Genomic DNA, 14,461 nt, shown 5'->3' with positions numbered 1-14,461 from the left:
CAGACACTAAAATGGCATGTTGGTTTCACTGCCACTTTGTAGCACTAGTGATGATAAATTAACAATGTTAAAGGAAATGGAGGGGTTCCTACAGCTTGTAACTGGTACTTATTATTTAAGTCAACATTTAGCAAGGTTTAGCAAGGTTGACTCTCTTTTTTAGTGTTAGGATTCAGCATTGGGTCATGCAGATTATTAATAGGGCGTGTTTTAATGCAACATTGTGTTCCTTCTCCTCCCCTCCTTCCCCACCCAAGTAAGCATAGCAGCTCTTACACATCTGGAATTAAGGCAAGTGTTTCCAGGCTAGATAGTGTGACTTCCAAATGGGTTAACAAAACTTTTGAGAGGAGGGGGAGAAGAGCTTCTTGCACCATTGACAGCTAGCTAGCATACAACATTTTAATAGGGTGAACCTTTCTGCATGATTATATGCTGGTGGGAGATGTCTCACCTTTTGGGTGTCCAGAAGCCATTCCAGAGGGATGTGAGCTTTGCTACCTCTCACTTAAGAATTGCCCTACCTGCAATACTGTTCATGTCGTATTAATATGGTGCATTTGGCAGAGCATATAAACAGTATGAGGCAGGTTGTATAAACAGTAGCCTTAGCTGTTGTCACATACGTGGGGTGTGTGTGGCTTTTTCCAGTTGGGCTTGTAATAAACAGCTGCTTAGTAAGCATGTATGGCATACATGGAATATACTATATAGCTGCTTCAAAAACAAATTGCCCTTTGTGCTTCTACTTTTTAGAGGAGAAGCTGTGACATTTCATAAGGGTAATATCTGGAGGCTTTGGAGAAATTCTGAGATTTATGAAAAATGATGCATTAGGAAAAATTATGCAGGTTGAAGCTTTTGACTGCCTCAAAATGCCTAGTGCATTGTTCTTTGGCTCCCTGCTTTTCGCTGCTGTAATATATGGTAGATGTATTACATTTCCTTTCTGAATAAGGTACAGCTGGTTTGTGTATCTCATGGGTAGGCAAACTAAGGCCCGGGGGCCGGATCCGGCACAATTGCCTTCCAAATCTGGCCACGGATGGTCCAGGAATCAGCATATTTTTACATGAGTAGAATGTGCCTTTTTATTTAAAATGCATCTGGGTTATTTGTGGGGCCTGCCTGGTGTTTTTACATGAGTAGAATGTGTCCTTTTATTTAAAATGCATCTCTAGGTTATTTGTGGGGCATAGGAATTCGTTCATCCCCCCCCAAAAAAAATATAGTTTGGCCCCCCCACAAGGTCTGAGGGACAGTGAAAAAGGTTGCTGAAGCCTGGTGTATCTGCTCAAGACAGAGAGAATAAAGGGCAGAGTGTGCATCCGTTTTAAAATAATGGGTGGCATACTTGGATACCTGTGGCAAACTGGGCTATATCTTGTGCAGCAGCTGCAATTCATAACTCCATTGCTTCATGCTTGCACATGCATCAAGAATTTGTTATCACCTGTTTTTTCTGTCTGAGTATTTGTCCCATGTGGCAGCAGCTGTTGCTTTTTGCAGATTTTTTTTTAATGTTCCACGCCTATGGATATGTACGTTTTGTATGCTGCAGAGACAGGGATATAGAATGTGAAGCAGAGATTCAAGAATCAAGGACTACCCAAGGCAATTAAGAGGGGAAATTGTCTTTGCCCAGACTTGCTTATTACAGGAATGCACTATTACAGGAGGAAGAGTAGCTGTAGCTAACAGCTTGCCCACTCCTGCTTTTTATAGTGCTCTGTGCAGCCCACTCGTAGGGTTACTTTCACTGAAGTATTATAGGCACCCTAATGTTATGTTGCAATGTTGGCCACAGACCATCCTTGGAACTTCCCTCCTCTTCTTTCTTATTGTTGCTATCCTGTGCCCTCTGTCATTTGGATCCAATGTTTTCCACCTGGTGGTGTTTCAATAGCCATCAGCGGGAGTGTGTTCAGTTTTAGGTATGTGTGGGCAAAAGCTGCCTGTTTTAAAACTTTGGGCAAGTACACTTGGGGCATGCATGAGATTTCTGGTGTGTGACTCATCAGGCCTGCTTAAAACACAGAGCAGCTACTGAGTATTGTTTGCTGGCATAGTATTTCACAAAGCTTGGGACCTGTCCAGGGGAGAAGGAACACCTCTAGAACAAAGAGTTCCTAATGACTCAAGCCAGAGAGGGAGGAAGGGAGGGAGATGCAAACAAGTAATTAGTCTGATTCAGGTGAAAATTACCTTTTTAAGGTTCAAACTTCTGTGTTACTCAGTGTTCTGTCATTCTATCCTCCATAGTGGGTTTTTTTTTTTAAAAAAAAATATAACCCAAATTTGTACCCGAGTGGAAATAAGGCAGACAGGGAGCGGCTGCTTAACTCTTTCGTCTCTGGCATTTTTCCCAGTTCAGATTTACCTGCCCAAGCTGCTTTTTCACATGTCTGGAGAAAGACACAGGAAAGCTTCAGGCACTCCAAGTCTTCTCCCCCCACAGGTGGAAAAGAAAAACAACTTTGGGTGGGTAACTTTAATCTTTAAAAGGGATTGGAATTGAATGGGGTAAACAGCCTCCCTCCATGCGCCCCTTTTACACTCAAATGTAACCTCCCAAGGGTTGGCCTAAGACATTTTGCCGCCTGAGGTGAAGGACAAAATGAAGCCTCTAACCAGGCTGGCAGCTGGACAGTATCCTCTGCTGCACCTGATTTGTGGTAGTGATGGGCAAATCTTTCATTTCCTCAGTCTTAAGTTCAGTTCTCTGCATTTCCACATCAGTTTGTGATTCCCACCCCCCACCCCACAGAAAGAAGCCCTCGTGAAAATTTATCAGCATTTTACTGTGAATTTTTCCAGGTTTGTATGCATGGAAAGTGCTCTTAACTGTTGCAGCTGAAGATGCAGCTATTACACTAACTGTACAATCCTGTACATATCAACTCAAAAGTTGGCATCGGTCTGTCTTGAGACAATGAAGTACACCTTAGAGAGTGAAGTCAAACCGCTGTGGCAAAAAACATGGGCACTGTATATGGAGGTCCTGGGCTGCGCAGACAACAAGAGCAACCCACTCTCAGCTTCGCTGGTGTGCTCCAAAGAAAAGCAGAGCATTGTGTTTGGCTGCAGGAGTTACTGGAAGGAGGCAGACAAGGCGCTATCCAACTGCTTTAGGGACTGCACTCCGGATTTCTGTAGGGTTTACTCCTTAGCCTTTTTTTCTCCTGAAGATGTCTCACAATAGCACAGAGGTTTAATGTCAGTTTCTTCCTTCTCCTAGATGGGCTACCTTCCAGGTTGATGAGCCCCACCTGCCCATTTCCCCCCTCTATGGCCTCTTTGTTGATCATTGGACCCACTCAGAAGTAGGTCCCATTTAATATAATGGGGCAGATTCGGACTGCAATCCTATATTCAGCACCTCAAAGCACATCTCTGTGTTGTTTGGGTGTGTATGTTAAATTAGATTCCTGGCCTTTTAGAGGCCCCCAAAGCAGCAGGTGATGCATCAATGCTGCAGGTATTGTAATAATGCAAGAAGCTTGCTTTACATCTTCATCTTGTAGAAACTCATCTAGAGTCTGCACACTTCCGTTACGTTCGTTCCATTTATAGATCAGTGACGGGCATTATCAGTAGAATACTTTTCAAGTTCAGGGCACTTTTGTGATTAGATGAAGTTTTTGAAATTCACTGCAGTGATAGGTCTGTTAGGCACTCCCTTCCTTCTAGAAATACCACAGCTAATAATAGCTTCCGCAACATGCAGAGAAAAGCTGCCCTAGCTTCTCAAAGGAAACTTTCTAACAAGTGGGTTAGCCTTACAATGAAAGGCAGATTGTCTGTTGACTACAAGTTTTATTTAGGCACATTTACAGGCAAAAGTTTGAGCTAATTTATAAAAAGAGTGCTTGGAACTGGTGGATAGCCCTCCACCAGCTTCCAGTGTGATGGACCTGTATTAGGAACTTGGGTCAGGAACGACTAGTTGGGAATATGATAGGACCAGGATGGACACACTTTAATCCAAGCCAGAGATCTTAACAAGTAAAGAAGCTGAAGCAAAACGAATGAAGCATGGTTGCCTGTCTAGGGAAAAAAAAAGAAAGAAAAGAAAAGAAAAGAAAGAAAAAAAAGAAAAAAAAGGCTGAAGGCAGGAAACCAGTCTTTCAAAGTCTAGGGAAGACAGAAATCAAAATGGGGGTGGGGTAGGGCTGGTTCCCAGGGAGTTGACGTGAACCTAGAATGCATGCCAGAAGCAAGTTAGGAAGAAATGCAAGAAGACTTGTCAGCAACAGCAGCTGGTCAAACAAAGCACAGAGCAAGGGCTCAACAGAAATATTTATTTCCTTGCTTTCATATCCTAGCCTTTCTTCCATCACAGAACTCAAGATACACATGGCTCCCAGGTGGTCACTCATCCAGGAAGTGCAGCTCGAAATTTCTGGATGTAAAATGGTTAACAAGCAAGCAGTAATGTAGAAGCAGGCTAACGCTAGCCATGGGTGCTGGATATCACACCTTAGCTGGGCCCAATGGTCCATCATTGCCTTCAGGGATGGCCGTAGTCTCAACACCAGGCATAGGCAAACTCGGCCCTCCAGATGTTTTGGGACTACAATTCCCATCATCCCTGACCACTGGTCCTGCTAGCTAGGGATCATGGGAGTTGTAGGCCAAAAACATCTGGAGGGCCGAGTTTGCCTATGCCTGCTCTACACCAAATCCAGGAGTTAAGATTTGCATTAGCTGTGCTCTACTGGCCCCTGCCATCTGCTTGGTTTGGGTGGCTATGCAAAGGTTTTATGATACTATGTGGCTTTTGGTGGAATCTTCACTGCAGGCGCAAATGTGAAAGCAGGAGGAGAAAACAAAGGTGAGGACGAAATGCAGTATAATTACAAATGGAGAGGAAGAGAGCTTTCATACTTAGGACCAAATGCTTCTCTAGCAGGGATGAGGAACCTGTGGCTCTCCAGAAGTTGCCGGACTACGGTTAACATCTTCCCTTACCATTTGTCTTGCTGGCTGGAGCTGATGCAACTTTGAGTCCAATAACTTTTGAAGGGTTGTAGGTTCCTAAGCCCTGTTCTTTAGCTTAAATCAAAGCCAAATACTAGCCTGTACCAGGAGGTCATTATACCATACCCCGTGAAGAGCCGATAAAGGGACATATTAGGGGTTATATTGGTTTGAAATATTAGTATATTATAAACAATTGACAATATTTGAATGGAATGCAAAAAAACCACTTCTTGGAGTTTGTCACCAAGCCCAAGAAAAAGGCAGATTGATTACTGATTTTTTTTTTTTTTATTTTTTTTTGTGGGGGATGACGATGACAAATCCTTTCTTCTTGTTCTGGCTGTCTTTCAAGTTGTCTTGAGCCAATTTTTGTTTTCAGCTGGAAACTATGCAAAATGTCATGATTTCATAGCACTCAGTCGATTTTTGGTGGCTTCATGGAACATTTCATTGCTTAGGTTTGTACGGCATTTATATGTCTCAGGGATTCAAAACCCCAGAATCACACTGATGCAAATTGGAACAGAAAGGGAAAGCTCTTAAGAACCCTCAAGACCACGGCTCCTGATATGTGCATGGCTCTAATTTTCAGTCACCACAAATGACTCCCAGGAGTTTTAAATTCATGAGCAGGAAGTGGTTTTAAATATAAGGCTCCACTTCAGTTTTCAGAAATTGTATCGGAAAATTGACATATATGCTCAGCTAAAATTGGAGCTACAGTTGAATATTAAGTCCTTGTAACTCACTGAAATTTATTTCTGGTTAATCATGCATAAGATAGCACTATTTGAGTCATTTTGTTGGCCTACAAAAAGACACCCATAGCTGCTAAGTTGAGGAATGAGGCTAAATAGTATAGTATCAAAAAAAGAAATTAATATTTTCTCAATAACCCAGCACAAAGTGAAAAGGGTAGGTCATGAATATCTAGGGGTGCCCCTCCAGACTGCCACTATGCTGCAGCGGGGATTCAAGCACATAGCAGAAATCTGGGTTTGCATAATTAAATCAGATTAAAGTGAGCTGTCACTCTAGTGCAACAAATGCACTTAAAAACAAACAAGCAGCAGACGTTTTGTCATTTGGTGAATGAATAACAGGAAGATACATAAACCCTCCACAAGCAAATCAGAATGAATGCTCTTTGCTGTGTAACTGTCAGCGTCGTTTGCGACTAGACATAACTGTCCGGGGTCCTTTACCTTTTAACCACTGCAGGCCACTGTAATGCTTAACAGCAGCAAGAGAAACCAAAACAGTGAGGGAAATACTTTGGTAGCCCTGGCCTGCAGTATGCTAGGGTGCCCACCCTTTCAAAGGGGAGGGGCAGCAAGATATCCCTCTAGAGATGAGAGGGGAGGTGTTCCTGTCCCCTCTCAGCTTGGGCCCCCAAAGCAGATGATATAGGTTGGCCCCAAAGGTGCCAGAGCGGCAGGGTTTGGGATCACCCATCACCCAAAGGGTGCCGAAGAGTGTTCACCCAGCCCCTATTTCCCATTCCCAAGCCCAAATTCCCACACAAAGTGACTGAATTTACTTAACAATTACAAACCAAACTGGTATGACTACAGTATGGAACAGGTGAAAAATGTGCTTACAGAGACCAATGTGTGAGTGAGCCCAAAATTCCTACTTGGTTGGCAAAAGTCCATACTACGAACCAGGGTGGGTAAAGTGGGTGCTGGAAACTGTGGAGGTGCAGGCTTATATAGCCTCTACTATGCCCATGCCATGTTTGACTGTACACACAGTGGACCATGCTTCTCCTCCTATCCTCCAAGTTGCAAACATCTGCCTGCCATCCAGCACCTGCAGACCAGGCGGTGAAACTCTGGGCACCAGTAACATCTTAAAAACAGAGTCCTTTAGTCCCTTAAAGATTAACAAATATATTAGGGCATAAATTTCAAGGGCTAGAGCCACTTTGATAGATGAGTCATGTCACAGGAACTATCCGCAAAGTACTCATTTAAGTGCCTATTTGGTTTTCTTGCTGGAAGATAATTTGGGCTTTTTTTCAAGTGCTGTGCAGTACTTGAAGTGCTACAGAAACTTTCAAAACTGGTTTGGCTTCATGGAGGGCAGAAAAATGAACGTGTGTATCATAGCAACTGAGGGCTTCACAATAACTTCTCAGATACTACTACTCAAAGGGGATGCCTGCAAGCCACCCTAGAATCATAGGGGTGATCCTGGGAGCATGAGAAGCTGTGTTCTACTGAGTCAGAGAGCCTTAGTCAGTATTACCTCAGGATTATCTATGCTGACTGTCAAGGTTACAGGGCAGAGGCTTTTCCAAGGCCTACCTGCACAAGCTGGGATTGAACCTGGGATTTCTACATGCAAAGCATGAGTTCTACAAAATGAAGCTCCCACCCTGCTCCAGAAAGCTTAACATATCAGTACAGACTACGTAACATGCTGTAAAGTAGAAATCAAGTGCAGAATGTCCCTTATACCCAAAGATCAAGAATCACAGCATAAAGGCTTCTTGGTGCACACACTGGGATATGGAAGCTTAAAAGTCCTTCAATACACAAGGGTGTTTTATAGAGGAAAATGTCTAGTGAAGAGGAGTCATCATCGCAGACTATAATACAAACAATGCAATGCATTGACAATTCAGATCTTTTCTTTTTGACAGAGCTATTATCTTCCTCAAGGGACTGGAAACACTGTTAGCTAACTTCGCTTTCTATGTAGCTAATCATTAAGAGCTACTTTTCTCCCATGCCAACAAAGTGTTCTCTGTAATCCAACAGATCACTCACTTATCGGTTAAGCCTTTTGCCAAAGTAAGTTGCTTCTGTAAAGTGTATCCTCTTATTTTTCTGTCTTTCAGGTGCCAGCTAACTAGTATATTAAGAATGCATGTGTTATCTAGGCCTAACACTTGAAAAGAAAAGTTTTGCTACACTATTAAACATCTGTTCGTGCCTTCATCTAACCATACCCAATGGTGCTTCTGTCTGCTCTATGGCAGGGCTAGTTCTAGAAGGTGTTTTAGTACAGATGACTGACTCTTTCTTGTCACAGGACATCTGACTGTGTATAGCAATCAAGTACAGAACAGTCAGGTTGTTTCCTCCAGAGCAGAGGTGAACTGTGGCTTTCCATGGGTTTTTGGGGACATGCCAGCAGCACATGCAGGGCCCCAAGTTCCCCATCCCTGCTCTAAAATATCAAAAGAAACTTGGCATAAAACAAAAGTTTTATTCACTTTGCTCTTCTTTCCAGCTCCTAGTGCTTATTGATCTTAGAGGAAGTGAGGGAATCATAGTTTCCAGCAGCAGCAGTAACAGCTTTGCTTTGTTAGGAGTTCTGTTTCTTGTCATACCAGAGTCAGTGTTGATTTTTTTTAGAGCTAGAGACAAGGCAACATACAGCAAAAGGAAGGTTATTCATCCAATCTTCTCTTTTTGATTTTCTGGATTGGGGATGGGGATTGCTCCAGAATACCCTAGGAATACAAGACCAAGCTCTCATATCCACCCTAGATAGAGCATTTGTACTATTTTACTATCTCTTTGACTGTTTCAATTCTGCTATGTTTGTGTAAACTCTATTTCTAAGAGGCAAGCATCCTTAGGAATGGCCCTCATTTTATTCTCAAAATGGTTTTGAGAGGCAAGTTTAAGTGAATGAAGATGACTGGCCCAAAGTCTTCTAGCGAGTTTTAGGCCTGAATGAGGATTTGAAACCAGGCCTCTACAATGCAAGTCTAACTCTCTGCCCACTCTACCCCACAACAGTTTGCTTTCCCTAATGATAGTGACATACATACAAACCAAAGTGTGTGCGTGTTTGTCTGTATGTGTCCTGTTGAAGTATACAAATCAACTTCTGCTACACTTAGTCTGAACTACTATTGGTCAACCTATATTATTTTGTATTATTTATTAAATCTGTATACCGCCCTTCATCTGAAGATCACGGAGCGGTTCACAACATAAAAATACAAAACAAGAACAGAAAATGCGTAATCAAACCAAAGCAAACCGAAAACCTCCCTCCCACAAACACATTTGAAAGGACATCCAATGTTAATTAGCCCAAGGCCTGGTTGAAGTGAAATGTTTTCACCTAGCGCCTAAATATATGCAACAAACCCTGGCCCATCCCCATATGTCCACAGGTACTTCCCCCCCCCAGTAGTGAATGGAACGATGTCATATTTTAAGTGTCACTGCTTCCCAACCCTTCTGAATTCCAGGGGAGCAGCTGTGTTAGGCCTCAATCCTTAGCAGGCCCCCTTACTTCAGAGTAAGCCTCCCTGAAGTCCGTGGGGCTTCCTTTGGAATACAGATGCACAGAAGTAAGGCTATTATTAATAACACAAACATACCCTAAAATCCTTGTGGAGCCGGAAAGAGGGCCGAATTCATATGCTGGCGAGGCGTAGCACCCACTTGTGCGACTAGCAAAAAGGCCCTTTCCCAGCTTATGGCAGGTCAAGAGTTTTGCAGGGCGAGGAGGCGGCCAGACGGGGAAACTCGCCGCCACCAACCGGGGACTCCATTGTCAGCCGCAATCAAGGGACGCTACTCCCTCCCCTCCCACGCCTCCCGCGTCTCTCTCAACTCCTCACCACCAGCTGTTAACCAGAGCAGTTCTAATCATAGCTGCGGGGGCGGGCAAATGGTGGTGTTTCCCCTCTCCTCCTCCAAAGACAACGCTCCAGAGGTAAACTGCCCCGCCCGCCCCGGGTTGGAATGGCGTCATTTGGTATAATCTGTCGAGGGAGCAACTCTGTCTGTACGTGGGGAAAGTGCTTCTCTGCCGCCGAAAATTCAAAACAGCGATCTGCTCGTCATGGCTCAATAAGTCCTGGAAAGCAACTGCTGTAGGCGCTGGAGAGAGAGAGAGAGAGAGAGAGAGGAGGGGCAGGGTGGAGAAAGAGGGAGAAACCCACGTGTTTGGTTTTCCCTGGCACATCCACACGCTGCTTTTGCGAGGAGGAGGGGGGAGCCAATGTGAACTCTTAGGGATCCAGCAGCACTTGGATCTCCTTCGGGATCTTTTCGAACAGTTTAAGAAGACGCACTGGCTGGGGCGCGCGGGCGTCTAAGGCGTGCCGACATTCCAGGGACAGCCTCGGATGCCTTCGGACCTCCGCCTGTTCGCTGGAGATACTCCCTTCTCCTTTGGGAGAATCGGGGGAGGAGCTTCTTAAGCTGGGCTCCTCCAGTGGTTTGGTTTTTTTTAATAGCCACTGGCCTTTTGTGTGGTTCAATTTCCCAGCAGCTTTCCGTTCAGAGGGGGATCTGCAGCCCGGAACGCAGGAGTTTGGAGATACTTTGCTAGGCTGATTCCCTCGTGTGTGAGATCAGCGTTCAGTTCTGCTGGATTCCACTTCAGAGCGTGCCTTGTTTCTGACTGGAAAGCTGGGATGTTTTATAATTACTAAGAAGCGAACGCTTTCTGACACGGAATTAGCTCTGCAGTAGATGGTGAGAAGTTCTAGAATTTTGTTTTTGTCTTAAAGCTGGTGAATAGTCCAATAGATGCCCCCCCCCGTCCCAATAGCTCTGGTAAGTGTTAATTGTTTGGCTTTACAGATCTTGCCAGTAAATGACATTGGGGAAGTGGGAGGTTCTTAGATAACTATATCAAAAAGTGCCCTTCTAAAAAGTAGTTTAATGATACCCCCCCCCCCCCCCGCTAATTGTACCAAATAATAACTATTACCGTTTAGGTGCCTTCTTGAATCGCTCAGACACGCAGCACAAATTAAAGGGGAATACATAATCTTTACATCCTGGCAGTTGAAGACGTTTGTGCACATTGCTGTGAAATGTGCCTGAATTTCTCTGACTCATAGGATATGTTTACCAGTTCCATGGAGACATAGTGGGTTGGTTGGTCCTATTACGCAGGGAAACTTCTGGCTTCTGATTTTATGAGCTGTAAATTGGAAGCTTAAAAAACCCGGAGTAGTCACAACACAAGGAAGAGCAAGTGCTTTTGTTACTGAACAGACATGCCTGACAATTATCGGGATTGACGTTTATTGTTTTAATAAAAGGTCAGATGGGTTCAGCTTAACTCATTGTGACCCATGCTCATAATTTTCTGGGAGGTTTGGTAGTAATTTGTGGGTCACAATGAAGCTATTTTATATATATATACAGTATAGGATCTTATCTGAAGTTGCGATCTATGAACTTAATCCAAAATCCTTGCATTTAAGCTTAATAAAATTCCATATCATTTATGATAAGACTGACAGTCCAGATCCTAAACCCACTATTATTATTATTATTATTATTATTATTATTATTATTATTTATTAGTTTATAAACTCCTTTTACATGTTTCTCAAGGTGATTTACAAACATACCACAAAAATAGTTTTTTGAGACAGTGCAAAACAGCAACAACTGAAGATTGGTTTAAAATAACACAAAAGGAACAGCTAAGAAAAATGTTTTCATCCCGCTTCCTCCAAGGTGCTTCCAATGAGTTCAGTGACATTTACCTTCTGGTAAGTGTATAGGATTTCTGCCTTGGGTGGCAATCCTATATAGATTTATTTAGGAGTACATCCTATTGAACTCACTGGTTCCTTTTATATCAATGTACCTTGGATTGGAGCATTACTTGGAAATTTGCCACAATGATGTCAGTGTCGCCGACTTGGAAATAAGTCCTGTAAAAACTCAGTAGGATCAGCTTCTGATTAAACTGGCGGTAGAGCTGCTTTCACACAGAGTCTTGTCTTGCACTTTCTGTACCGTTTGTGTATGTTGTGAATACAGAAGAGAAGGAAAACATAAATCTTCTTCATTCTAACTTTTCCCCCATTGATGTTAAAGTGGTTCGAGCCTCTTAATCCTGTTCTGTTGCAAGAACTAGGGTGCACCTGCTCTCTGCTTGTGACACTCATGGGTTTGAATTATGTAGGTGATCAGATTTATATTTAATGTGCATCTAAGTCCAAGGCCAGTTCCAGTATATGTGCATCTTATTTTATCCTTAAAACCAACCCTATGAGGTAAGTTGGTCTGAGAGCAGGTTGTCTGCAGCAGTAGCATCCAATGCTCTTGGTGAGGATGGGCGGCGTTTTGAACTTAGTCCCTTATGGTCAAAGTGGGGATTGTAGCTACTGTACCGTACTGGCAGTGATTGATGGTGGATGGTCCTGCCTGCATTATGATTACACTTGATTATGCTTTTTTTGGCTCTTCCTGTTGCTCATAATTATGTCAAATCCTAGCTTGACTTGCAGAATACAGTTTCAGTGTGTTGGCTTGTATTGCTGACTTCCTAACCCGCCCCCATCCATGTTTTGAATCTTACCCAAGAGCAGTGAGAGAGAACGCAACCAGCTGAAACCTTTTGCTGTCATGGAGAGTCAGGGCTGAATCTTTGCCTGTTATGAAGGCAAAGTATTAAAAGGCAAAGTTGTTCCACCGGAATACATTTGCAACCATTTTTGTACAAATGCAAGCACAAAGCAGAAAGAGAGATGTTCACATATGGAGCATATGTTTGATTCTCCCTCCTCCCCATTGTGTTAGGCAGCATTTCTTCATTATGGCTTCCTGATGGCTTCTGTTGGACTACTCTGGGCTAGGTAAAACTTTAGGCTTTGTTGCCTACCCTATAAAAAATCAAGCCATCGGTTTTTCACTCAGCAAATGCACAGGCTGACTGGTTTGGATGGAATAAGCTGCAGTGCATATAGGCCATTCCATAAACTGTCCTTCTCTCTTATATTTAGTGATGACTCACATTTATGACTTGGGAACCCCTTCTCCCTGGTTTTTACTGTAATAACTTGAGATTGAATGGTTAAGTTATTTACAATTTAAGGTGTGTACAAGGAATGTGGGGACCACAGGGGTGGAGTTCTTTATTTCTGACTAATCTCATCACCTGGCAAAAGATCTTCCCTTCTTGCCAAGATTCCATAGGGTTGCTGTAAAATTATATTTTCATCTGCAGATGCCTGATTTTTCTTTTGCCTGCTTCAGTCCTGACTGAATATGTTGTGTTTACTTATAGGGAGAGTAGTGAGCTGTGTTGTTAAGAAGTCCTTTAGAGTGACATTCTCTCTCTCTTTCTCTCCTTTAGAGTCAGGGTTATTAGAAACATCAATAAAATGTTGGGAAGAGAATATGATTTGGGTGGCTATACATAGTACATCCACAGGTTTCTAGGCACATCAATAACTTTTGTGTCCTTGAGGGGGGAATCCCTTTTTGTTCCCTTGGGATGGACAATGCTTTTGATATCACTATTCAGTGATATCCATTTTTTCTGCAAGGATTCAGACTGGCAGCCCTTTTCTGGCTATGATTGCCACCTGTTTTCCAATTGTGCTCTGTGTCTCTAGCAGTGCTTCTAAGCTTGGGTGCAACTTTACAGCATGTGAAGCTTTTACTGGCATGGAGATGTGATGGAAAAGGGTTTCACTCATGTCTAGTGTGGATGTGAGGCTGCTGTCTTACCACAAAAGCTGGTAAAAAGAAAAGAAGCAACAATTTTGATGGCTGTAGAAGTGCTCTACTAGTTACCTCATGCTGTTTAAGGGGTCCCTTTGCTTCACCCTTTGGGCAAGTGATCCAACAAACTTCCATTAACTATAGTTAAAATGTTTCCCATTTTGTCTAAATCCAAGACACCATGCTTTGAAGTTGGGTTAATAACCTGGCTTGGTCTGAAGCTGTTTACTGGTTCAGACCAAGTGGGGAACTATTTTTAATGGAATACATCCTGGTTTGTTTTCCAGCTCATGTGAAGGGGTAAGCAAGAGGCTTGTTTGTAACTTGGTTTATTAACGGAGATATGATCATCTGAACTCTCTCGGTTGGATAACACTGTCATTTCTGAAACAAAATGTCAAATACTTTAAAAAGGCTACATTGCTGGGCTCAGTAGTTTTTTTTCTTGAAAGCTTTGGGTTTTCAGTAATCTCTTATTTGGTAGTTATCAGAAGCTAGAGCTATCCTGCCTCAGCACATTTCGCTTAAGGCTTAGAGAGCATCTCACATTTATTTTCCCTTACAACATAGGCACTCAAGCTTATTTCAGTAAAAAAAGATCTATTGATTACTTGAAGGGTAGTGATTTCAGGATAGGGATTGGGAAAAATACACTTATTCTTTGAAATTGTTTCATGAAAAATAGAAAGTCAATATACTCAAAGTGCTCCATTTAAACATATATTTTCCTTCAGTAACTGAAGGCAAGTTATGTTTCACTTATCCTGTTGTTTAATCAGCACTTCAGTCATGTGCTTATAATCTAGAGTAGTTTGGATACATAGAATGATAGAGTCATTTTTTTAGAAGCATTTGTTTCTTGACTGAAAACTTTGGTTGGAATAAATATTTTATTTAGATTTATGAATAAAATAAATATTGAACCTCAAATTAATTATTTAAACACCATAAAGACAACTTCTAGGCATAAAGTTTATCTTTATGGTGTTTGGGGGATTAATATGAGTCTCAAATAAACAACTGCACCT

The 14,461-nt window shown here is 42.6% G+C and overlaps 1 protein-coding gene and 1 long non-coding RNA gene across 11 annotated transcripts in view; one reads left to right on the top strand and one right to left on the bottom strand.

Moving 5' to 3' along the window:
- The window catches only part of TACC2 (transforming acidic coiled-coil containing protein 2), a 166,486-nt gene that overhangs the window by 39,739 nt on the left and 112,286 nt on the right, over positions 1-14,461 (top strand). The window lies entirely within an intron of this gene.
- The window catches only part of LOC307216467, a 51,848-nt gene that overhangs the window by 32,836 nt on the left and 4,551 nt on the right, over positions 1-14,461 (bottom strand). Inside the window, exon 2 of the long non-coding RNA XR_013839095.1 lies at positions 9,332-10,512. This is a non-coding gene — a long non-coding RNA (uncharacterized lncRNA). The remainder of the gene's footprint in view (positions 1-9,331; positions 10,513-14,461) is intronic.

The sequence above is a fragment of the Podarcis cretensis genome (genome assembly GCF_951804945.1).
Source record: "Podarcis cretensis genome assembly, chromosome: 5".
Classification (NCBI taxonomy): Eukaryota; Metazoa; Chordata; class Lepidosauria; order Squamata; family Lacertidae; genus Podarcis; species Podarcis cretensis.
Note: the sequence above shows the minus strand (reverse complement) of the source record. Positions and strands in the feature narration are given on the sequence as shown.